Source organism: Melospiza melodia, chromosome 11 (genome assembly GCF_035770615.1).
Source record: "Melospiza melodia melodia isolate bMelMel2 chromosome 11, bMelMel2.pri, whole genome shotgun sequence".
Classification (NCBI taxonomy): domain Eukaryota; kingdom Metazoa; phylum Chordata; class Aves; order Passeriformes; family Passerellidae; genus Melospiza; species Melospiza melodia.
The window spans coordinates 16,498,667-16,523,154 of NC_086204.1; the positions used below are offsets into that span (position 1 = coordinate 16,498,667).

At 37.0% G+C, this 24,488-nt stretch overlaps 1 long non-coding RNA gene across 5 annotated transcripts in view; it reads left to right on the forward strand.

Moving 5' to 3' along the window:
* Positions 1-24,488, forward strand: part of LOC134423094 (uncharacterized) — a 453,551-nt gene that overhangs the window by 126,619 nt on the left and 302,444 nt on the right. For all 5 annotated transcript variants that reach the window (XR_010028998.1, XR_010028997.1, XR_010028999.1 and 2 more), the window contains 2 exons: positions 6,847-6,942; positions 22,054-22,104. This is a non-coding gene — a long non-coding RNA (uncharacterized LOC134423094). The remainder of the gene's footprint in view (positions 1-6,846; positions 6,943-22,053; positions 22,105-24,488) is intronic.

The window sequence follows — 24,488 nt, forward strand, 5'->3', positions numbered from 1 at the left end:
TCAGGCGTCTGTCCCAAACACAGTATGTTCGATGAATAAGCTCTAACATTCAAAGTCATTTTCAAGCATAAGGTTATGAGGAAACAGTTTCTCTGTCAGCTCGAAAAATATTCTTGAAAAGTTGTTTTTCTGCCATGGATGTTGAGTTTTTTCAGGGTTATGCTGGTGTGGAAATTTGTCCTAAATATGTTTCTATTTTTTGCTATTTACATTTCTTAAATTATTAATTTGCACAGAGCATGACATGGTACAGGCCTCAAGGAACGCTGAATAGGATTGTCCCCGCAGCTACAGGTATAACTGTGAGGCTGGGCATGGGAAACTTCTGCTGGGGCAATCCAACAGAACATGGAGAAAAGCAGAAAAATCATCTGAGCTCATTACTGAAAAGCATGAGAAATGGAGGAGAGGAGGAAAAAAGAAATCTATTTTAGAAGTGAAAATGAGATTTGTGTTGAAGAGGATGGGTGTTATGAAAGAGAGTGCAGACGTAGCATGAATGTGTCAGAGCAACAAGGAATACAATGTGTTTTGAGGCAGAAGAACAATAGGCAGTCTTACTGTGAGAAGCTACAACTTCCTCCACAAAGCTGGGTTTAAACCCAAGAGTCTTGGATTTCTTCCTGATTTTGCCATCAGCAAGTATTTGGCATAGCATGAATCTCCCTTGCTGGGTCATCTGGATGCAAGATAGGTGAGAGGAGTGCATCCAACTTCTGGAATTTAGTGAGAGAAAACATATTTTCTGGCTAATGGAATAAAGTAACCTTGCTGCTTCAGGGATGTCCCTTCTCACTTGATGTACAGAGATAGAATTGACGGTATTTGTCGCTTGCTGATTTTAGTTGGTTTGGTCTGTTTAGGCTGAATTTACACACACACTGCACTGGTCCTTTTTCCAGGATGCACATTCTGACTATGCAAACTTTTGTAAAATATGTACTTTCCAAAGAAGTTTTGAGCGTATTTGTCAGGAAACTGTCACACGTTAATAGCTATTTCCTGTGTGCGAACATACTCAAAACCTCGGTTCATTGTGCTTCAAAACTGAGATGCTGCCATGAGAGAGATGGTGAAAGTATGACCTGTAGGAAGGAAAGCCTTTACAGCAACGATCTGGCATCTGCCTGGGATGACTGTCAGCAAGAACTTTTGGCACTGCTGTGTCTTCTAGCTTGTTATTTTATCTCAGAATTATTTAATGCAATATTTACTAAAACATTTGCACAAGCTGGTTTTAACCTATACAGTAACCAAAAAAGAAAAGAAAATTTGCAGTACTATGTACGTATGAGATGACAGTGGTATAACAGCAACACTTGAAATATGATCCTTCTTTTACATGAGTGAAGTTATTGATTACAGAGAACCTGTTTTGCAGCCAACACAGTGACTTTGTTGTGCAGTAATTGTTTATGTGCTGCAGTTTGCCAAGGACATATGTGAGAGCCGTATTGCCCTCTGCTGTGGTAACCTAATTTCAAATCTGGTGCTTCTGATTTGCATTATGAATAAAGTGATACAGCACAAGAGTGTGTATGGGAAGAGTGCCAGCTTTTCTTCTCATGTATTCTGTGTTGAAGCTACTTTATGCATCATGTTTCTTTTTAATCTCAGCCCTAGTCAAATTTATGACAACAGTTGTAGGGGTGAAACAAGCAATCTGCAGGTCAGGTTCGATGGAGACAGAACTGGGTGAGTTCACTTGCTCTCTTGTAAGCCTTTATTACCAAGTGTCTGTTTTCAAGAAAGAGGAATACGTGCTGGTCAGCTTCATTGCAAATTCTGCATGTACAATTTTTAGAAGATGATGAAACTGCTAATTTTTGTTGGTCAGTAGAATGACTGGTTTATCTTTTAGCAGTTACTTTCATGCAAACAATATTTGTTTACTTTTTGTTTTGGCCACTTGATTAGTGTCCAAAACTGTACAGTTTCCAAGGAGGGTCTTGTTTTGTTGTGTTTTTAAGCAGGAAACAACCAGCAAATTTTGTCTTCCCCTTACTTGGGAGTGTATGCTCCTCTCAGGATTCCAATTGTTTTGGACATAATAGGAAGGGCACGTACAGATGTGTGCTTTGACAAACAGTCTGTCCCTGTGTTAGGTGACATACCTTTGACATTTGAAGAAAGCCTGAGCTTCACATGCATGAAAGTATACACCTCTCTGGACTTAGAAATCAGGTTTTGAGAATAAAACAAACCCAAATTAAATTGGTTTCATTTTGAAAAGTCAAACCCCATAAGACTTTAATACTTGGGTGTATGCTGATGAAATACCATGACTCTAAAGATTGTTAATATTCATGGAAGTCTGAAATAATTCATGACTTTCTGAAGTAATGTTAGATGATGTACGATGGTAAACAGTATCATTTACACTGAACCTTAAAAATTATTGACAAAGACAAGTTCCTAAACACTGGCTAAACCTTGTATTTGTTGTTATGATTTCTTGGTTTTATACTTCAAGCAGATTTTCAATTAACTCCACTGCATTCAGAGTAATTATTCATTTATTATAGTCAGTTTAGATATGGTAAAGATTAAAGGAGTAAAACAAATCATTTCAGTGACATAGGCTAGTGATACATTGTTATTATTCTGATTTATTTGCCTCTTGCATAAGGAAGATTTATACCATCCATTTTTGAGTGACTCCTTGTTAGCATATATTTTTATAGATACTTTTTTGCTAAAATAGTGTTTTGATAAGGTAAAAAGCTACCTTCCTGTCTTCCTCTCTCCCCATTCCTTGAGAAAATACAGATGTTCCTAGAATAAAAGGAAAAGGATTGTAGATGAGCACAGCACACTTATTATACATGCAGTAAAATGTACTTCTCTATTAATAAAAAAGTCCAGAATATGATGCACCGCTGTTCTAAGATAACTACATGTGTTCGATGTTGAGAAATTAATGGCACGGAGCAGATGCCTTCAGTCATCTAGGAAGTGTGGTTTCCCAGTGCACTGCAAGTGCATGCCCTGCAGTGTGTCATCTCACTTATGAAGGGGTTTTACATGTTTATAAAAGTGTTTTAAACATTGGTAAAGTTTATTTTATGCATTATGCATAAAAGTTGTCATTAGGATTTAACAAAGCAGCTTGCAGAGAAAGATTACAAATAAAATCTCTGTATACAAAAACGATTTGGATGGTTTAGCTAGATGGTTCTGACTTAAAAAAATTAACATTTCACTTACTGTTCTCAAACATACAGAGAAAGAAAAACAGCATTAACTGAAAAGAATGAAATATATGTTGTTGTAGGAGTGCCTGGCAGGATCACTATTACAGAGGTTCTTTTAGTATTTCCATTATAAATCCTCTTTATTCAGTGTAATATCATGGTAATTTCAAATCACATTTGGCTTTAACTTGGCAAATAATCTGTCAACACAAAAATTCAATTCATTTATATGTATGTATATGCATGCATTCATTTATATTATTCATTTATATGTATGCATGCATTTATTCTTACATGTGCACAGACTGTCATGTTCACATGTGGCTGATGTGTAGATTTAAAAAGAAGTAATGATTGTGAAGCTATTCTTTTTTTGGTCCAGTTTGCGCAGCCATAAATTTAAAGAAGATTACAGATTGGATTTTCAGAAGCACTTAGCATTGCCTTAAATGGTCACATTTAAGTTACTGGTAAAATTCCTATGACTTAAATTGCAGTAAAGTTAGGTCAGTGCTGCTGAAAATCTCACTCCATCCTTTCAAACTCTGTTTAGGGGTCTAGCTCTAGGTGTGTGGTGTAAGCGACAGACTTACGGGCATAGTAACATTTTAATGAAACTTCAAGGGGATTACTCAGAGCTCTTTGCCTCTGTATGTATGACTAGATAAAAAGCCTAAAGCACTAATCTAGACACCTATATTAGACATTTAATTGATTCAGTTTGGGGAAATAGTTTTCCTCTTTAAAAACAAACTTGAAAGGATGCTTTTATGTTAGATCTAAATAAAGAGAAAAGACCCATTAGGAAGTGAAAGATGCCACAAGTAAACAACATGGATGAATGTCATGGCTAGAGTTATATGGCAGCAGTATGACAGGTGGAAGTATCAATAAGGATGTAGAAGAAACTCACTGACAATAATAAAAAGACACTTTTAGCAGCCATACTTTTATGTTGCAGTGTTTTTTGATTTTTTTTATTTGGATATGTTCCTTTTTGCTGGATTTTCCTCTGCCCCATGCCTAATTTAGACATTATCTGTCAGGTACTTTTGTCTATATACATTTTGCAAATTAGAACAACACTTGTCCAAAACAAAGAAGGTGCCTTGAGCACCTTCTGTATGGGATGGGCTGAGGGACTTGTTTTTTTGTTTTTTGTATTTTTTTTTTTTTTTCCTGGAGAAGAGAAGGCTCTGGGGGCACCCCACAACCCCTTCCAGTACCTAAAGAAGGCCTACATGAGGGCTGGAGAGAGACTTTTACAAGGGCATGTAGTGATAGGACAAGGGGAAATGGCTTTATACTGAGCTTGTGGTCATGTCTAATGTGGAACACACCAAAAACTCTGTGTTTAACTTGGTACTTCCTGAATGGAAGATTCTTTTCTGTCCCTTGTGTCTCTCTCCTTGATAGGCTGCCATGTAATAAAGAGCCCAGGTCAGTCTTTCCTTCACACACTGCAAGTTTAAAATATTCTGTGAATGTAATGAATGAAACTTTATTTTTCCTTAGTATCTTAAAGTGTATTATTGTATTGCAACTAAAAAGTTCACATTGAGTTCTATTGCAAAGATCAAAAACATTATATTGGGAAACTTCAAAGCAAGAAATCCAGAGGAAATATTTTCTACTCAAGAGACCACTGAAATACAATTATCACAGGTCCAGATGGCATAGTACTGAGAGGAGTTTGTGAGTTTTTTTTTTACCCTTAGAACACCATTCATATCTAATCTGGAGTGACTACCAGCTAAACCTCAGCCTGACTTAGACTCCTTCAAACTGCTCTGTGGCCTGCAGGAAGCATGCAAATCCAACATCCAAATCTATTTCTGCCACTGTTTAAGCCCAACTTTTTCTCTAACTTTTTATTGTCCGCTTTTTGTACTTTCCTAACTCTGAGGCTTTCCAGGATTTTTTTGGGATCTCACATATAGTTAGTAGCAAGGACTTTGTGAATTATGATGTGTGTGGGATGCCAGATTGCTGGCATCATGAAATTGTGAATTTCCATGGAGCTGATGGCCTGTCATTCTGCAGAAAACTGTTGATCTTCAGAAAGGACCATTCTACTTTGTTTGTTCTCTACAACGAAATGTATTTGATGGGACTAGAGCTTTAGGTACCTTCCAGGAAAAACTGACCTACTGGACTAGGAAACAGGGGAATCTGTGTCACAGAACCTTTCATTATCCTGGCCAGTAATTATGCAAAAGGGGACATCTTTGCCATCCATGCAATCATTTATTCCTTTTGTGCTGCTTTCAAGAGACCAAGTAGGGGAGGAAATTTACTATGTATGTTTCTATTTTTTTTGTGTTTTCTGAGCAAGAAATTACAATGCCTAGTAAATAGAGCAGGTTTTTTATACTCATTATGGACTATTGTGTGAAAATGCTTTGCTGACTTCAGAGGAAAACCCATAAATTTGTTAGATGTGTTTTGCTAAGTGTATATTTGACCCAGAGTGAAAATTATTGCTACAAGAGATTTCTGAAGAATAAATGAGAGTTATATGTTATTTCAGCTCTGAAAATTGCAATTTGGGTGGCTGTTTGATCTGACCTGTGACATAATAAATGAGCATGTACATGTTAAAGTGACATAGACTCATCAGGCCAGGATGAACAACAACACAGCCTGTGCTAGTACTTGTTAAGTTTAATTTTCTTGTTTCTCCACCCCTACAGAATATTGTACACTGCTTTGTTTAGTCCTCAGCATATATGGAATAATGATAGGTTAGTAAACCATTTATGGGTTTTTTTATTGTTTAGGATGGAATTTCATGTGCTTACCAGATTAACACTTCATACAATAAAAAAAAAGAATGGGTGATCTTTCTCTGCTTTTCTGATGTCTTGAACCTAGAGATTGTTTTTTCCTTCAGCAGTCTCTAGTATAAATAGAGATAGCACTAAATTGAGTAACAGCTGCTGAAGAACTGCTCTACTAACCATGCCAAAGGGATATTTCATATTCTTGCTGTGTTTTTTCTTTGTCCCGTTCTGCATAGTACTCATGTGCTGAGATCTAGGAATGGTAGGGATCTGAGGAGTTGCTGGTGACAAGGGCATTTTCAGCCATGTATTAAGATAGTCTTTACATTGCTGGCATGACACAAAAAGAATGTAAAAATATCTGGAAGTGATGTTATTTTGGTCTGGTTTTCATAAAACCAGAATTGCATTCTCTGCTTGAACCATTTTATCTATATTTTATCATTTCTTATTTCTTTGGCTAATCAGAGATTTTTGTGTTTTGCAAAAGAGAAGAACTTGCAGCAATCATTTTGTCTTGACAACTTTTCTTTGTGAAATGGAATTATTGCCTAACAAAAAGCAGAGATTGCCCTCAACTACTGTAGACTAGGACATCAGCAGTCAAATGAGGTCTTGGCATCTTGCCGTAGAACAAGCTGCCTAAAATTCTGGATAATCTCCCCCATCATCACACATCTTGTACAAGATCTTGTGATTCTTGCAGAGTCCCAAAAGCACAAAGAAATAGTTTGTTAAAAAATTCAAGCATGAGCATCTTATGCAATTGTTGGGTGTTAATTTTGATACCATTAAAATCACCTTTCTGATTGCACAATAAATAGAGATTCGGAGTCAAAAATAACAAAGCCTACTTTTCCTCTTTGCAGGCATAGGTGTGTGAGAATGATTTAATTATTGAAGCCATTACTAAAGGGAGGAATTGAGGAGCTAAAAATGGGCAGATGCTGCTTCTGCACCAGAAGGTATGTTTTTTAGCATTGAAATACTGCCTTTCATGTGATGCTCAAAAATAACATTTTTTGAAGGGAAACTGACACCGTATAATTCAAATTAATGCATCTAAGCGTGTCTTAAATTGTACTCCAGCAAAACAAGTATTAACTCTGTTTAATTATCCACCTAGTGGTGTGAGGAACCAGGTGAAGACAAAATGCAACTCTTCTGATCAGAGAAAAAAAGATATTCACTAACAACAGAAGGAACAGAAAGATAGTTGTAGGTTCATGATTCTGTCATAACTGGTGTGTTGTGCCCCTGAAACAGGAGTTTTGGCTTCCCCAGACCATTTCCATCAGCATATCTAATTGCCTAATTCCACATCCTTCCTTTGTTGACATGAAATAAAAAGAAATCCAATACATGGACAAAAGAAAGTGCAGCTAAAATGTGGTACTCTTGACTTTTTTCAGCAGAATTTGTAAGCTAAACACCGCTAGATCAGCCTAGGGTGACTCATGGCCAGAGTTTCAGATGAATATGTACTTGCTAATCTATTGGACTTTAAGGAGACAGCTATTGTACCTCTTTGTGCAGACTGAATGTGATTTGTCTGTACCACAGGAGCACAGTTAGCTTGTGGTTTACAATGAACTGTATACTGGGAATATTACAGGCTCTTGCCTTGTACATTTACCTTGTATCCAGTAGGTGACATAAACACTAAGCTACCTGCTGAATTAAATGGGGTTAGGGTTGCCTCATGGTTTATATTACTGACCACCTACCTGATGTGAAAACAGAAATCAGTAGCAGCATGAATGACTCGGTGAGCAGAGTTGCTATTAACGCATTAATGGTCTCTATCTGCAATCCATATTACATGATGATAAGAAAAGTGAGGTTAATGAAAACAATCAATGTGAATTTCTGTGGTTTTACTAAATAAGAGTCTATTTATAGTTTCAGTGTTGAAATTGAAGTAATGTTAAGTCTTAAACTAGAACTAAGTTTTCAGTATTGGCATTACTTTCTCTGCATATTGGGCTCTTAATGCACTTGGAGTGAGTTCCAGGGATGGAAAATTTTTCAAATGAGTCAAGTGCTTTATAACATGTTGCTTTTTTATTTTTTAATGAAAGGAAATGTCTAGTTATAGCAGCAGTAAGAGCACCTATCTTGGAAGCAGCTGATATTACTTTTCTGTTTGTAATCTGCAGTTAGATGATTCTAGATTTCAGGAAAAATGCTGCAGAAATCTATTTCTTATTTAATTTCTACTGTTCTTTCGAACAGCAGTTTGCAGAATGCATCTGGGTGTACAGCTAATGACCCATGAGCAATAAGCAACTGTTTAAGTAAAATGCACTAGGAAAAAGCTTTTACCAAACAGCATTTTAATATTTTAAATAGATTTTCCATTGCAGGCTCTTAGTAACTGGATTAGTTCTCTGATGTGTTCTGACAGAGCTGTTGTTAGGGATACTCCATTAACTTTGTCTGTCATCTTATTTTCCCCAGTATCCGGCATAACACCCTTATATTTCATAATTTGTATTGCTATCAGTGCTGATTTGTAAATGTGCAAATTATAATTAACAACGGCCACTACTTCTATTAAATATTAAATCATTCTTGCAGCCTATATTTTCCACAGCAGATGGAGCCCTGTGGTATGCAAATAGACTTTCCTTAAGTAGTCAGCAGTTTTTACCAAAATTTTGGCTTTAAAAATGCTTTCTTTTTTTGTTTGCTTTATGTTTTCTTTTGCATTTAGGTTAATATTTATTCACTGCAGATTCTCTTTCTCCCCATAAGAATTTCATGGACTATTACATTCTAGCACTGAGGTTTTGTTTCACTTCATTAATAGCCCCTTAATCATATAGCTTGCTTGTAAAGTACAAATGCTTGTTATTTGTACTTATGCTGCATTATTGCATAAGAGGCATTTAGTTATATTTTAATATGTATAGCAGAAGCAAAAATGCTGGGTACACCAACATAGTTTTTAATATGAAAACCAATTTATCTGCACAGTTTTTTTCCCCAGAATAAGCAAAAGCATTTATGGTTTTATATTGTGCCTTAAACATTCCATTAAATGTCATCAGCTGATTCAGGAATATGTATTGCAAAATTACTAGAGAACTGTAAAATGTGTAAATGTAATGAATGCTCAGGGCATAGAAAGGATTGAAAGTCCAACATATATCAGGTAACTATAAAACAGCAAGAAACATCGATAGAACATTACATTTTTCTAATGTATAGTACCTTAAGCATGAAACTCTTATTTTTGGTGTTTACTGCTGTGCTGTTTTATTAAAGAACACTGATCCAGAGTTAACATAGCCTTTCCAATACTGAGAGGAGTCTGAAAAGCAAGCAGCATCATTCAGGAAATGGTTTCACTATCCACTCCAGCAATTGCAAATTAAGATTTTTCAAATGATTGACTATGAGATTGTATCCTAAATAAGGGCAACCCATTTTTTTCCCACATTTTTAAATGGACACAGGAACATGGAGCTCAAGGACATTAACTGCCACATTAACCAAAGAGTAATGAAAACTTCTCTGAATGAATATCTCAGTGAGCTGAAATGGCCTCAGCAATATAGAAATGAATTGTAACAAGTTAGGGTCTTGTCTTCCTGCTGGTTTAGTAGGAGTTGGAATTAGCATGCTAAGTGGGATCAGCAGCAGTGAGCAACTGGACTGGAGTATCCTGGAATCCATGCTGTGAGTGCATATTGATAGCGTGATACCTCTCCTAACACTGAGGTACCATTTGATCACAGATATTGATCTATATTAAACTGAAGTTGTAAGTGATGTGGAGTAGAATTCTGGGATGTTATGCCAGTTTATCTGAGCAGGAGCAGTTCTGGACACTTAGATCCTTTATATCTATCAAGAAGGTACTTTTTAGGTATAGCAGGGGAAATTCAGATAACAGGGCAGGACCTGATGTCAGCCGTTTGGGAACAGCTTTATATCAGCATTGTTATAAATGTTAAGAAGAAATGTGATTTGAAGGATGTTGCTGGGACAAAAAGGGAACATAAGTTTCAAAAAGTGAGCAGCCGCTCAGTAAGGAAGCAGAGCAGGCTTGCCATAGATGAGCTTTTGTTCAGCAACCACATTGTGACATGCAGGGGACCATGGACAAACTTTAAATCAATGGAATTACTGGGAACAGTCTGCTTGTGGCAGCCTGGAACTGCCTGTGGGTTGGCTTGTGTTAACCAACTGATTTATTGTCTACAGAACCTGGGCCTGAGGGAATGGCAATTTCACCAGTAGCCTTCAGCCTGTGCTTTTCCAGAAATCTGCTTTTACATACAGAGAATAGTCTTGATGAATTTGATGTTTTATGTAAATTCTCCTGTAGAGAGAGGCTTAAGGAGGCAGAAATTGGACCACTTTATTGCAATGAAGAGGGTCCATGCATATTTAAGTATTACAGAAAGTTGAATTTCAGCAAAATTTCAACCAGAGTCAGGGTAGTATTAGATGTTACCAGTGTATTCAACAAAATATCTGAAGTGTTTTCTTGTGAAAGGAACTTCATAGGAACTTACATGAGCTTTCAAAGAATGTTTACTCCAGAAACTATTGTGCTGTGCCTAGGAAATACTTGTATCCTTGTATTTATCTCCTTAGCACACTGACACTGCTGTTCCTCACATGCATAGCATGGAACTAATCCCTACCCTTGCTCTGAACTCCAGAACTACTGCTTGGTAGTCCTGCACTCTCTGCACAGCTTTGGCCCTTGGCTTTTGGCATCAGCCCTTGCTCTTTGAGTCCACCTCTTTAGAGCAAGGACATTTACTTGCTCAGGTAATTGGACACAGGGGCACTTCACATCAACTTTTGTAAAATAGGCCTGACAATTTTCATGTGTGCAGGACACCTGATACTGATGATTTGGTGCCTCTTGGTGTAGGATATAAGTGAGGAAGATGTTGGGCTGTACATAGCTGCAGTTGTCCTCCATGCTCTCCTCTGAAGCCAGAGTTCAGGTATGCCGTACCTCTGGAAATCTGATCTGTAGTGGCTAGTGAAAGAATTTATAGGCAATTGAACATCTCTTAACATCAGATCAAAAGAAGCTGTCAGAGAAGAGACCCTGCTTTCTTAAGGTTCAGAAATGCAGTTTAGACAAAACCATTAGACAACTCCTATTTAGAGTCAGAGGAAACGCTCTCTGGAGAAGCTAAGGAAACATGAGCATATTTCAGTCATTGATATCCCACTTAAGCTTTATTTAAAGTCTGTCTAAGGAGGAACTAATATTTTGTCTGTGAAACTGTAGTATTTTTCACCTAGGAGTAGCTAGTTAGGAGTATTTTAATGATGTTGAACAATTTAAAAGATTTGATGTTATAAATTCTCCAGGAAATACTCTTTAAATACCAATTTGAGTATCTTTGAGACTTAAAATAAAAGCATTGGTAAGGGTTGTGCATCAATATTGTTGAAATAATTCAGTGCTTTTTGGGGGATAAATCAGTTCTGTTGGATGGGCAATCTACAGGAGTTTACAATGAAGAGAAGGAGAAGCAGGACTCTTAAGCACTCATTTCCCCTGTCCCCAAGTCCTGAAGTTTTGTTCATTCTTGGCTGTACAGTTATTGGAAGAGCTTAGAAAATGCTTAGAGAAATTAGGAAAGATCTTAGCAGTTGTAGGTAGTGGTGAATGCAAGAGAAGATGGCCATTCTACATGGCCAATTCCATACCTGAGATTTGTGACCCTAAAGGATCGTGTCTGCAGTCTGTCATACTGTGCCTGCACATCCTTGTCTGTTCTTACTCTAATATAAGAATTTTGCTTCTCCACACAGAATGAAATAGTGGCAGTGTTTTGACTTTCTTCCACCCTGCAAGGCAAATTCATTTGTTAATCTTCTGTCTCTAAAGTGATATGTATTGAAAAGGAGGGCAGGCTGTAGGTTTCCAGCTGTTTGTTGTGTATATGTAGGCAGTCTTGCTGTATCTTTGCATGACCAAAAAAATGAGATATCTAGGGGAAAAATGTTAATAGTACAATATTTAGAATTCTGTGACTTATAATATGTGGTCTGAGATTCTGATATCCAAGGCTGAAATTTTTCTTTTAGTAATTAATAACTTACTAATACTTTAGTAGTATTAAAAGCATAGAAAATGACATAAAGGTACTGTTTTAGAAGGGACCATTTTACAGTGGTGTGGAATTTTACACCGGATAGTAGTCCAGTGAATATGAACTTTAAATTGTCACGTTTCCCTAAGAAGTAAAAAGTGAGAGTTAAATGAGCAAAATACATACATAATATCAGTCATGTAAAATGTCCTGAATAGTAGTCAAACTCTTCATTGTGTTCACATGGATTAAAACTATGGGTTTGTTCTAAGTGCTAATGGTAATGAAGTGTGTTGAAGTCCAGAAGACTTTTCAAGGACAGAACCTCATTATTCCTTGCTTTGGACATACTATTTGTAGGTTTTTAAAGCAGCCTAGATTTTGATCAGGAATTTTTAAATTTGATAATCTCAGCTCTAGTTAAAGAGCATGGTTGATGCATCTGTGGTAAATTTTATCGTACAGCGTTTTTGTTTAATTAGATTGTGAACTCTCAATGACTTCCTGAGAGTAAATTTTCATGAGAGGAGAATTAGAAAACATTAGATGAGGTAGAGGACTTGAGAATACTTGTCCAGAAGAGATTGATAAGAACATAACTGGGACAGCTGTGAGCTGTGCTTTGGAGTTGTAAATGATGCTAGTAAGTGATTTTCACTTCTGATTTTAAATAGTCTCAGAAATTGTCCTTCACCAAGGCTTCTTTGAATTAAATTTTGTTTAGTAATCGGAACCACTACATATTAAGCCCTCTGGAGCTCATTACATACAAGGAGAGGGTGAGAGCTGGATTTGCTCATCTCTAAGTGGAGAAGGCTATGTAGGTATCTTATTGATGTCTACAGCTACCTCATGGGAGGATCTGAAAAAGACAGAGACCTCGTCAACAACATAGTTTCTAAGAGCCAAAATCTTGTCAGGGAGATGCAGCGGCAGGATGGGAGACAGCAGCTAAAAGTTAGGATACAAAACATTTTCATTGAATAGAGTTTTTTAATTTTTTCCCCATGAGAGTGATCACATACTGGAACAAGTTACCCTGCTTCCTTGTGGATATTTAGATCTTGACTGAGCCTTGTCTTTTTGACTCTTGCTTTGAGCAGGGCTTGTATGAGGTGACCTTCTGTGGTTTCCAACACAAATTATTCTCTGGTTCTGCTCTGTGCTATATTTGGAGTTTCAAGAGAGCACATTAGTACATTCAAACCCTTTCAAGACTGTTTTGCAAATTCTCCTTCTATTATTTTAGACATGGGCCAGAATTTAGGGACCAGCTGAGGTGTGTGGGTTGTGCAGGCAGTGGTTCTGTAAATGCCCTAAAGACAGACTTACATACTAAGGCCAAGTCTTAAGACTATCTGATAAGCTGGAGAATGGTGGAAGATGAGGGATGGAAAATGGGAGCAGACTCTATAAGCAGCACAGACATCACTGATCCTCCTGGGTCTGGCAGCCCCCTCAGAGGGAAGAGGATCCTCAGTGACAGCTCTGTCTGGTGACAATCTGGCTATGTGAAGGAGGAAGCAGGGTGCAGTAGTCACAGGGATACAGTAAGCAGGCAGGAAGGCCAGGAACCTTCCTGGAAGTTGTGTGGAGGGAAAGTCCTTTCTTAAAGACCTCTGGGAAGAGCATTTCATTTCCTCTTATGAGAGAATTTCCTTCCTTGTTACCAACATAGTTTGTAAGAGCCAAAATTATCTTCAGTGAGTGTTCATCTCATGTACCCAGCTGAGATAACTGGCAAACAGCTCAGCCACAAGAGGATATTATTGAAATGGGCTTGATTTATATTTTAAGGCTATTGGTGATGTCCAGGTCACAACTAGAATCTTCATTTTCTGCTGATAAGAGACTTGGGTGATGGTGACACCATCACCCAAGAGACCTGCAGATGGTGACACCAAACTGACAGTCAGCTGACCCATCTATTCCCAGAGCAGCAAAGATGAGAGGAAAGGAAACCTGGAAATATTAGTAACAATAGGTTAGAAGTACTAGACTCAACCTCAACTGCTAGTACTTCAAGCTAGTACTAGTACCTTAATCTACTATTTACTCAACCTCAAGAAATCAGAAGTCCAGCTCTGATGACAACTGAGCAAACTCTTCTCCAAACCTTCTCCAGCTTTATTCCAAAGCACTGTGCTAGTTTTTCAGGTCTTCTGTAAATATAGGAATGGAGATATTTACCACTAAGCTCTTTGGTAGTTCATGTGTTTTCTGTTGTTCTTTGAGTTGAGGTACTGGCCTGATTTACTCTGCTGTGCAATAGTGCTGAAGCTTTTAACTAGGTAATGTGAAAATGACTGAGAAGACAAAGGCATTGTTTCTTCCACATTGGAAGGAGAACTACAACAATGTGGTACTGCTAGAGACTTCTGCTGTTATGCAGAGCTCTTTCACATGCACATAACTGCCATTGTTTTAAAGCTTCTGTATTTTAAACCTGTGTAATATACTTTCTAAACTGTCCAAAGTCAGTTGCACTTGTTTTTGCTGTGACTGCTTGATGATGCTGGTATTATCAGCCAAGCAACTTGCACTATTAGCTTCCTAGAAATAGGAAGACAAAGAATAGGGTACAAATCCTGTAGGCAAATACCTTCTGATGGCAGTGTTCAAGCTGAATCCTCAGTTCTTTGCTATAACAATCAGGATTTGGCCCTACTTGCCCTTGGTATTAATCTTATCCTCTACCCACTAGGCATTACATGAGATGTAAATGATTTGGTTCCATTCATCAAATTCACAAGGTATGCCTATATCTGTGAAACAGATTTTTAGAAAAAATAGCAGAGTTCATAGTCTGTATAAAAAAAGGAAAAGCATCCATGTATTAGGCCATCAAGAGTCAAAAGCATAATTTGAAATGATAAACGTATCCATTTTAAGTTACACATTACTTTGCATAGTTAATATCACTATAATTAGTCATAGTTCCTGTAATTTATTGAAAAAGATGCTCAGCCCCTCTAGTGTACTACAGTGATGAATGTTGGAAGTGCAACTTTGGAAGCAGGAATCAAGCAAAATTAGTAACAGTTGGAGAATTAACATGTAAATCAATAATATCCTTTCTCTTGCGTCTTGAAAACTGAGGGCATACATCACATGCTACAAAACAAAAGGGAGGGCAGAAGTTAGAATTGTAACTTCTTTCACATTACTAGGTCTGGTTTTACTGCAAGAGCTGTGTAAAATAATTTCAAACGTTAGAGTAAATCTCTAGTAAATATTTAAACTATGTATAACTAGTCACAAATAAATTAAGCTGATTTTATGCATTCTCTCTAATTAGAAGGGCACAGCATTTGTTGAAACGTGATTAGTATTATTCATTAAGCAAAAAATTCTCATTTGTATCTTATTATCACTATTCTGCATAAACCAACACAATTTGTCATGAACTCCCTCATTTGCTGTATCCTCAAATAGCAGATTATGCTTATTTTTCATTTGGACAGTGGAAAATAAAGCCAGGTGTTTGGCAGCACCAGAGTGTTCAGGTGTAACTGTGCCAGTGATGGTACATTACTAGCAGCGTGGATGAAGAATGAGGCATGGAGAATCTTGGGACTGAGGTGCCTTGAGGCCCATCCCTTTTGAGTGGTCCTGCTGATGAGACAGGTGGTGTTGCATAGGACTGAAAAAAGAGAAACTTTTTTGTAAAGTCAGCCTTTCACCTTCAAGTGGAAATGCGAGGTGCTGCACTGTAATACTTGGATGTGCTCATGGCTCAAGTCTCTATGGTAGACATTTTTGTATTAAAGTTTTCTAAAGCTGAAAAATTCTAAAGCAACAGCAGTCTGTTGCTGCACAGAAGTCTCTGTCACTGTCAGTGACAGTGTCAGTGTCTGAAAAGAATTGGCACAATATTGCATGGGCAGTATTATGTATTTATATACATAAACATTTACATGTGACCTTGATTGTAGTATATTATGCAGGATAACTAATTCATTGTCTGCATATTCTTCCCCTTCCTTCCTCTCATCTCTTTTTAAGCTTTGAAGAACATCTCTTTACATATGTCATATTTAATTCTGCCCTCATTCACATGCATGTAAACCATCAGTAATACTGCTGGACTCTGTGGTGCTGAGGTAGTGGAACAGTGTAGCTGGCTTTCCACATCAGCTCTCTGGGGTTGTGGATTAAAAACTACATGAACCCTGAATGGGCACCGCAAGGTTTGGTTTCTTCTGACCTTGTCACTAGCTGTGGTTATTTTTTGTCTTTAAGCTGGGATTCTAGGGGCAATGTTATCCAAAGGGATATATCCACCAACAGTGTTAAGGGCAAAAAGTACTGAAAAATTGCAAGGCATTGTTACTTCTTCATTGGATAGATGAAAACATTAAAGGAATTGTCTAGGCATTAGAACTGTTTTCCCTACAGTATATTTTGCACATCTGTGGGAATTTGGTTGTCAGGCAGTGGATTAAATTGTTTTAGGGCCTTTGATAAATACATGTAGGGATCAAGAACAGTTTTGGCTATATAGACAGCTTAGATTCAGCTTCTTTTGATGGCAGATTGCTTGAATTTTTCACTGTTTTCTTAAGATTAGATGATCTTGAGTGGCCCAGAAAGTTCTAGATGGCATAGTAAGGGTATCCCTCCCAGTGAATGGCAGCATGAGAACCATGCTAAGACCTGTGTACTTATTCTTTACCATTCCCCTTTTTGCCTTTGGTGATAAAGTTGCTTCTTTATCAAAATGGACTCTCACAAAAATTTTACATCGAATCTGACATCTGGTCCCACATTTGAAGCAAGGAAACAATGAGACAGCCTCGTCTCTGTTATGATACATAAATCTGTTGACAGTCTTGCAAGAAGTAAAACATGAAATTTTCATTCCAAGATAAAAGCAGAGGAAAGGTTATTTCTAACATAATCCAGTAGCAGTGAAAAGTCCTATGCAGAGCAATAGTGAAAAGGAGGGACTTTGTATATGGTCATGCTAAAACTATGGAAGCATAGTTCCAGACTTAAACCCCACATATTGACTCTTGAAAATTCATTAATATTATATATGTTTGCCATTGCTCATGTGTATCTTGTCTGAGTTCCTATGAGTAGTTTATTCCATTTTACTGAATATGTAATTGTGTATAACAAATCCAAACGATGAATAGCTTAAATAGCTAGTAAGAGAAACAATTACATTTTCTTTCTCTCTAACATGCAATTTTAATTTTCATAATTCTATAAAAACATATCCCCCACAATGCATGCCTGCCAGGAGGCCTGAAATCTGCAGGCTATGGCCTCTCAGGCTGTTTTCCAGTGACTCATTTTTAATTTTATAGAAGCATTATCTCTAGCTAGTAAATTAACAACAGCCTATAGTGCACACACACTGTCATCCATCTGCTTAAGGCTCTTGTCATTTGACACCAGTCTTGTATCCATAGACTTCATCTGGTATTCAAAAGCTATCAACCCTGCCTCCAAGATAGCCCACCTTCTGGCTCCAGGCTAGAGGAGTGACTCTCCATTTCCAAGTCTAATGAACACACAGCTATTAGCAGCTTTTCCGTTAAGGATGTAGTCTTCTTAGAAAACAGACATTGTTGGAGTTACTTGGATCCAGAACAGCATGGAAGAGTGTTCCTTAGGCAGCCTGACTTTTGTCAAGCAGAATATTCAATGTTACTCCTCCTTGCAGTATGTTGGACATTATTGTTTATGCCACTGCATTTTGGGGAGTGGAGTGTATTAACAGATAAAATTCTTTATATTATCTTTCAAATTATGGACAGCATTTCTAGGGAGTTTTGAAAAATGCATGTAATATCAAAAATCTCATGATTGGTATAAATCCCCCAGATGAGAGAAAGCCATGTACATTTATATATCCAACCATTGTATGGTTGGAGAGGAGCCTAGAAACTATTTTGCCGTTGCTAAATTTTGTTTTATTCCTAATTTGACTGCAAATGAGGTAATTTGTATTCTTGCAAATAATTTCTATGTGAACTGATGTCTTCTGTGAAGGAGAAGTAAGGATTTAACAGATTTGTGTATCCTGGACAAACTTCAGTCATCACAGGATAGAAGTTGTTGACAACACCTACTGCTCAGTCAAGGTCAGGGAACTTAATCCAAGAGTAGTTGAAGAAAAAGGACTTGTCTTCTAGACTCAAAGGACGTAATTTTTTTAGATTTGCTTTTCCAGATTATGATAGATGTAGTTGTCATGGACAACTGAGAAGAATTGACAGTAATCATAGGAAGTAGTTGTTAGGGATGAAACATGGGTGATACCAGCATTTGAAAAAATCCAGGAAGGCAGGGAAGGTAGTTTTTCCTGTTATTTTCCTTCGGCCCACAAGCTTGGAAAGTTCCATTGACTTCCATTTGTTTGTGATATTTTGGTCTGATAATCTATGCAGTGAAGAATTTATCTGCCTTGATGGGCTTTGTTTTCACTGTGTACCTCACAAAAAGCCTCTTTTATTCATGTGCCGTTCCACAGGGAGGTGGTGACATGGTACTTGCAAGAATTAGAGCTCTGAAAGACACATGATTAACAGTAGTAACTTTGCTTTTGCTGACTGTGGCAAGTGCCCATACCACTGTAACACACAAATAATTATGCTTTAACTTATGATAGACCCAGAATGATATTCACATATGTTCAGCTGAGGAGTGAGGCTCAGAGAGAACCAAGAACCTTAAGGAAATCAGGCTATTGTGACCCTTGGTGTGAAAACATTATAGCTGGATTTCTGTGGACTCCTGCTGATGACCTGTTTCATGTTTCACAAATATAAGGTCTTAACAGTCAGTCATTATTTTTCACTGAGTCATCTTTGAGAGAATCAGTCTTTAACTGGTACTTGTGAGACTTTTTTGCTTCCTTTTGAATAAAAAGGATCAGGTTGTTTTGAGAAATACGGTGATAAAAGTAATGTTAACTATATATATTACTTAATAACATTGCCAGTTACATGAACCATTTTCCTATCATTTTTATGGAGAATACAAGCAGTATCTTCAAAATACTTTTAAAAAAGATTCTTTAAAATTCTTGTATGTGCATCAAATGTGAAACTGCCCTAGATTAATAAAAATATGAGATTATATTTGATTATTATTTACTTATTTCTTTTGGGTAGTGTTTTATCAAATGTTGAACTTCAGTACATAGTGAGATAATTTAAAATAAACAGCCCCTTATGCTTAGTCTTTGTGATATGTAACGACATCATGAAATTAGAAGAGAAATGGCTGTCGATTTCTACTCTTAAAGAAAATAAGATTTGTATGTAAACAATTTAAAATAAATTGCTAATTTGCTTCCAATTATATAGAATATAAAGCATTACTAATGGTAGCAAATTAGGCATTATTTTATTTATACATTATCAATTGGGAAAATTGGCCCTTCACCAAATGAAGTCTTCATTCTACAAGCATTTGGTTAATTCCTTACCTTTAGGCATTAATTAATCCTCCTGAAGTCAGGGAGACGAATTCTGTGATTGTGGCTTAACAGCCATAACTGTCTGCAGGTTTGGAAGTCAAACAAACTTAAACTCAGCCTGGAAATCATGCAGGAAAAATGCCATAAGGTGCCAAAGCAACGCTGGGATTGCAGTGCACTGTGCAATATTTCCTTGCCAAATTCACTGTGAATTTTTCAGACTTGGCTTTTGGTTGTGAAGTCCAACTAGTTTTCCAGTATTCTTTTCTAGGTAACCAGGCAGGTATTTATATCTTCATTTTACAAATGCCAGAAAGTGGTTTGCTGAAGGCTGCAAACTCAAGATCCTGTTACTGGAATGAAGGTCAGGACAGAGAAGCTCTTGGTTCCTCGTTCTGCATTCAGTTCACACCAAAATGCCATTCTCCAAGAAAATTTGTGGAAATGTGTACATAAATTATAATTATAAACATGTAACTTATAATAAATATGTAGCAGTATATATGCACTGGTAGACAATGAGTATTGGAGAAATAATCACTAATCCTGTCTCATGGTGGGCAAGACTCCTTATGGTGCTTTAGACTTTTGCCTTATTTATAGAATTAGAAGCTTAGTGATACTTCCATTGCGTCCCTTCTGAAAAATACTCCAAAATTATACATTTGAATTGAGATACAATCCCTGAGTAAATGATATGTTTAGAGACATAGGTCAGAGATGAAGCTGTACTTGGGGTCTTACCTGTTCTCTTTCAGTAAGAGTCACGTGAGATTCACACAGACTTGGATGATAAGTGACTTGAGAGGTAGATTGTTGACCCACTCTCAAATAACTTTGTTTTCAGCATAGATGTGCCTGTTTTCCAAGCATTCTTAGGTGTTTGGACTCATGTAAATAAAAATTTAAAGCTACATGTTTCGATCTATAGCTTATTAAGCTATTTTCAGGTTTTCCTTATCAAAAACTCAAATTAGTTTCTTTGATTGTGTTTGAAATGCTGCAGTAATAGAGGACACTGAAGTAGGCCTTCTCTACCTGAAGTTTTATCCTTGTTGTAACAGAAAATTTATGCCTTTCAATCTCTTATTTAGGATCCTTTGTTGTCCATTTCTTTGCTGGAATCTTTAATAATTTTTGTAATCTGCAATATGTAGCTGAGGAGTGAAACAAGACTGAGAAAACACTATCTGGAAACAATGGCTGGGTGCCCATGATTTCTGTGATGTTCAGGACAATATATCTGTATTTTAATCAGCTGGCTGTAAATGAAGCAGCATGCCATTGTATGATTAACGAAAAGTGCTGGGTTCAGTTATGGTAATATATGTATGTTAGAGATTTAAACTGTTGTATGTAGCTATTCAAGTTTGCTACTAACATCAGCAGCATTGCACTGAGATTGGACCAGCTGTACAACCCTCAGTGAAAGGAAACTTTTTTATAAAATACTTTTATTCAGTGGGGGTACAATGAGACGCTGAAGTCAAGTGAGCATGATTTAACTTTAACGTCCTGCTATGTTTCCAGTTAACCATTAAGTTGTCATTTCCATAAACCCAAATTTTTGATAGGAAAAACAATTGCTGTAGACAGAAAAGGAGTCAGTCTGTACACAGATCAGTTCAATATGCAGGAGTTCTTGATGTGTTATAAGGCAGTGGCTTCCCAGCTCTTGGGGAAAATAGCAGTTTGATCAACTGCCAATAAGTGAGATCATACTCGTATCTTTTTTATTTGTTTATTTTTAATTTGTGAGCAAAGACTGTGCTCATTAAAGTGAGGAACTCCACACTTCTTTTAGCCAAGTGTTACCATGTTCTATATAATAAATTGTGTACACTTCCATCCTTTTCAGTCATTCATCTAATTTTCCTTGGAATTGCATGAAATACTTCATTATTCAAGTATTTTTCCAATCTGTACTATTTATATTTCTGGTACAAACCTGCATTTGATTACACTCTTATAGTAGATGCTTTGTCCTTTTTATGTGGGCATGTACTTGTTGCCCTATTTTTGTTGTTTTGTTTTGCTTTGTTTTGACAGGTAACTTTAATTCATTTACTTGGTCAATCATTTAAGTTATTTTCTATATTTTGGGATTTATAATGACTTCAATGAATTTGAATTACTGTAGAACTTTACAGCTTTATGTTGTTTTCTGATCTTACCATAATTTAGAAAATATTTTCATTATCTATTTTTAGCAAAATAAGTAAATTTTTTTTGTTTCTTATTTGTTAATAGTGACATGGCCTTTGTTTTTATTTTTCTAGTTTTGATGGATTAATTATTAAGTTTCTAAGGGAAGTCCTGAGAAGATATGTTCTCTGTGGCAGATAGATACCAGTGTCTTAATGCCTTGGCCACAAGGCTAAGCAATATCAGATTGCTGAGGCCTGTGACAGTTAAAATATCCAGATTGTGTCTGTGAATGTTTTCACTTTTGAAAATGTAAACTTTTAGCATTAATGCTGCCATTACCAGAATGTTGCTGGCATTGCTCCTGTGTTAGAAGATAATTGCTGGACTCATTCCTGACATGTAACACTTCTTTTTTCCAGGGAGCTGGACTGACAAACACACAGAGCTCATTGCTGAACTACAGAAGTTAGGTAAGTTCTGTTACCTTCATTGATCTTGTGTGGCTTTCAAAATATGGACTGAGTTGATGGAGCAAGCATCTGTGTAGTTGACATTACTAGAGGAGTTTGTTTATTATACTTTGCACTGAGGTTGTTCCTCTTCTTGTGTGCCTGGTAAGTTTGGTTTTTGATTGCTTTTTAGGCTTTTCAGATGACCTATATGGGGCTTCTTATTTTGATTTCTACTGACTAATACTGTGTTTTTTTAAGGTATTTCCTGTTTTGTCACTGTAAAAACATGTAAAATCCAACCTATCTTGGAGGACTATCACAGGCACTATGAACCACCTAACACTTCATAATAAATGCATTTCCCAGTTATAGACTAAAGAATCTGTGGAGAGTCCTGGTGTATCTTACTTCTACCTAGATGGAGAGCTAATGCTGTAGACCTGGCCTATATCAAACAGAAAGAAAAAGCCTTACAGTGGGATCATTTCTTCACCCAGTCAAACACACATTCCCCACCTTTCTGTCCTTCATCCTTCATGGTTCTTCCTCTGTGTTGAAGATGATTCTATGCAGTGCCCCAAAAGCACTATTTTTCCCCTTAATCAAGTGCCACACTTTCTTCTGCCAGACAGTGCAGGAGTGTTAGTTGGGAGCTTTGGTGGACTGCCAGCTCCATTTGTTGTATGGAGGGGGAGGAAATTCACACAAGTACCACCCTTTCCAAGGCTTTCATCCCCTACAGAATGTATTAACAAGTTTGAAAGCAGCTGTGCTTGCTCCTGCTGTAATAATGGTAGATCCAAAAAATGTAACCGTCCCTTCCCATGCCGTGAGTTTCAGTCAAACTACATAATTACAGTTCCTTTAGACTCCATCAAGAAGGAAAGTTCAAGAGCAAATCAGAAAAATTTAGAAATTAGAGAAAACCAAGTGACTGTCAACTGGACTTTCATTACTCCTTATTTTTAACAATAATGAAATTGCAAAGAATTAGGTTGAATACTTAAAACCCCCATGGAAGATGTTATGCACTGCATATGTTGTTGACTTAATGTGAAATACCTGTTTAAATCAGCTTTTTCTGTAGTTTCCTTGTCATAAGTCCTAATGTCAGCAACATCTGCAATGGAATTGCAATGCAAATCAGTGCAGATTATCACCAGTTAATAAAGAGTCAAAAGCATATTTTAGGTAGCACAATTTCTTCAGTTTATTTCTATGGTTAATCTACTCATATGTTTTCAATAAAACCTTACATTAAACACAAAAGGTATGTACAGCATGATATGTGAATGATTTTGATTTTGGTATAGCATTTGGTTGTCCAAGACTAAGTCCTACAGTTTGGTCTCCTCTTCTGATCTGAACTCCAAATATTCTTTGCTTATTTAGCAGTGCTCTAAAGAAGGATTTGAACTCTCATTTTGACACAGATCTTGCAAGAGGTGTACTCTTAACTTTATCTGCATCCCTAAAATCAACAAGGAAAATGGGAAATTATTCAATTCAGAGGATCATTCCTTAAGCATTATTCTCAGACAGAGTGGACATAATGGGGGAATCTTTCCTCTTAACTGGGTCATTTTATGTCATGAAAAAGCAAAATTTCAATAATTTCAACTGGAAGTTTTTGGATGTACTACTGCCTCACTAAGCATGAATTGTAGTTTTCAGAACAATCTCAGAGATGTCCAGAAATCAAAAGAGAAGAAAAGGAAACCATATTCCCCAGCCCCAGAGGCAATTTTGAAAATACAATTCTAGTTATTATTGGATCTTATTATCTATACAAGGCTTCTGCCTTACCTTTGTTACCACAAGAAATACTTTTTATGAGAGTACTGTTTCTGAAGATATTTGTCCCTGATTGATTGCCTTTGAGATGGTGACACTTCTCATTTCATGGAAATATTACTGTGCTTTGAACACGGAGCTTCAGAAGAGCCTCAGAGGTGAACAAAGAGCTGTCTAGGACCCCAAGAGCAGTGCTACAAGTTAGGTAGTGTTTAAATGGGGGAAGGATGGCCTGTCCCAGTCTGTCCAAGAGTTCCCCACGAGGCTGTTAGCTTTGTTTAGTCCTGATTTACAGATCAGCATTTGCTGTCACTCCTGCAGCCATGGTAGAAACAGGCCTAGGAGTTTAACCTTTAGTTAGCACCAGCTTTTTTTCTTTGTGAGCCCTTGGAGCAGTCTCACAGTAAGTGCAAACACTTTGACTGAATATTGTAGAGACAAACAACCTGCTAATTTCAGGGAAGTGCTTTTAGGATCAGAATTCTTTGTAATAATTTGTTGGCCCAAACGACCTGATAGTCAAGGTTTTAAATCAGTGTAACTTTCCCCTCATACCCAATTATAAGTAGTTTTTAGTAATATAAGAATTACTAGTGAAATCAGTATTC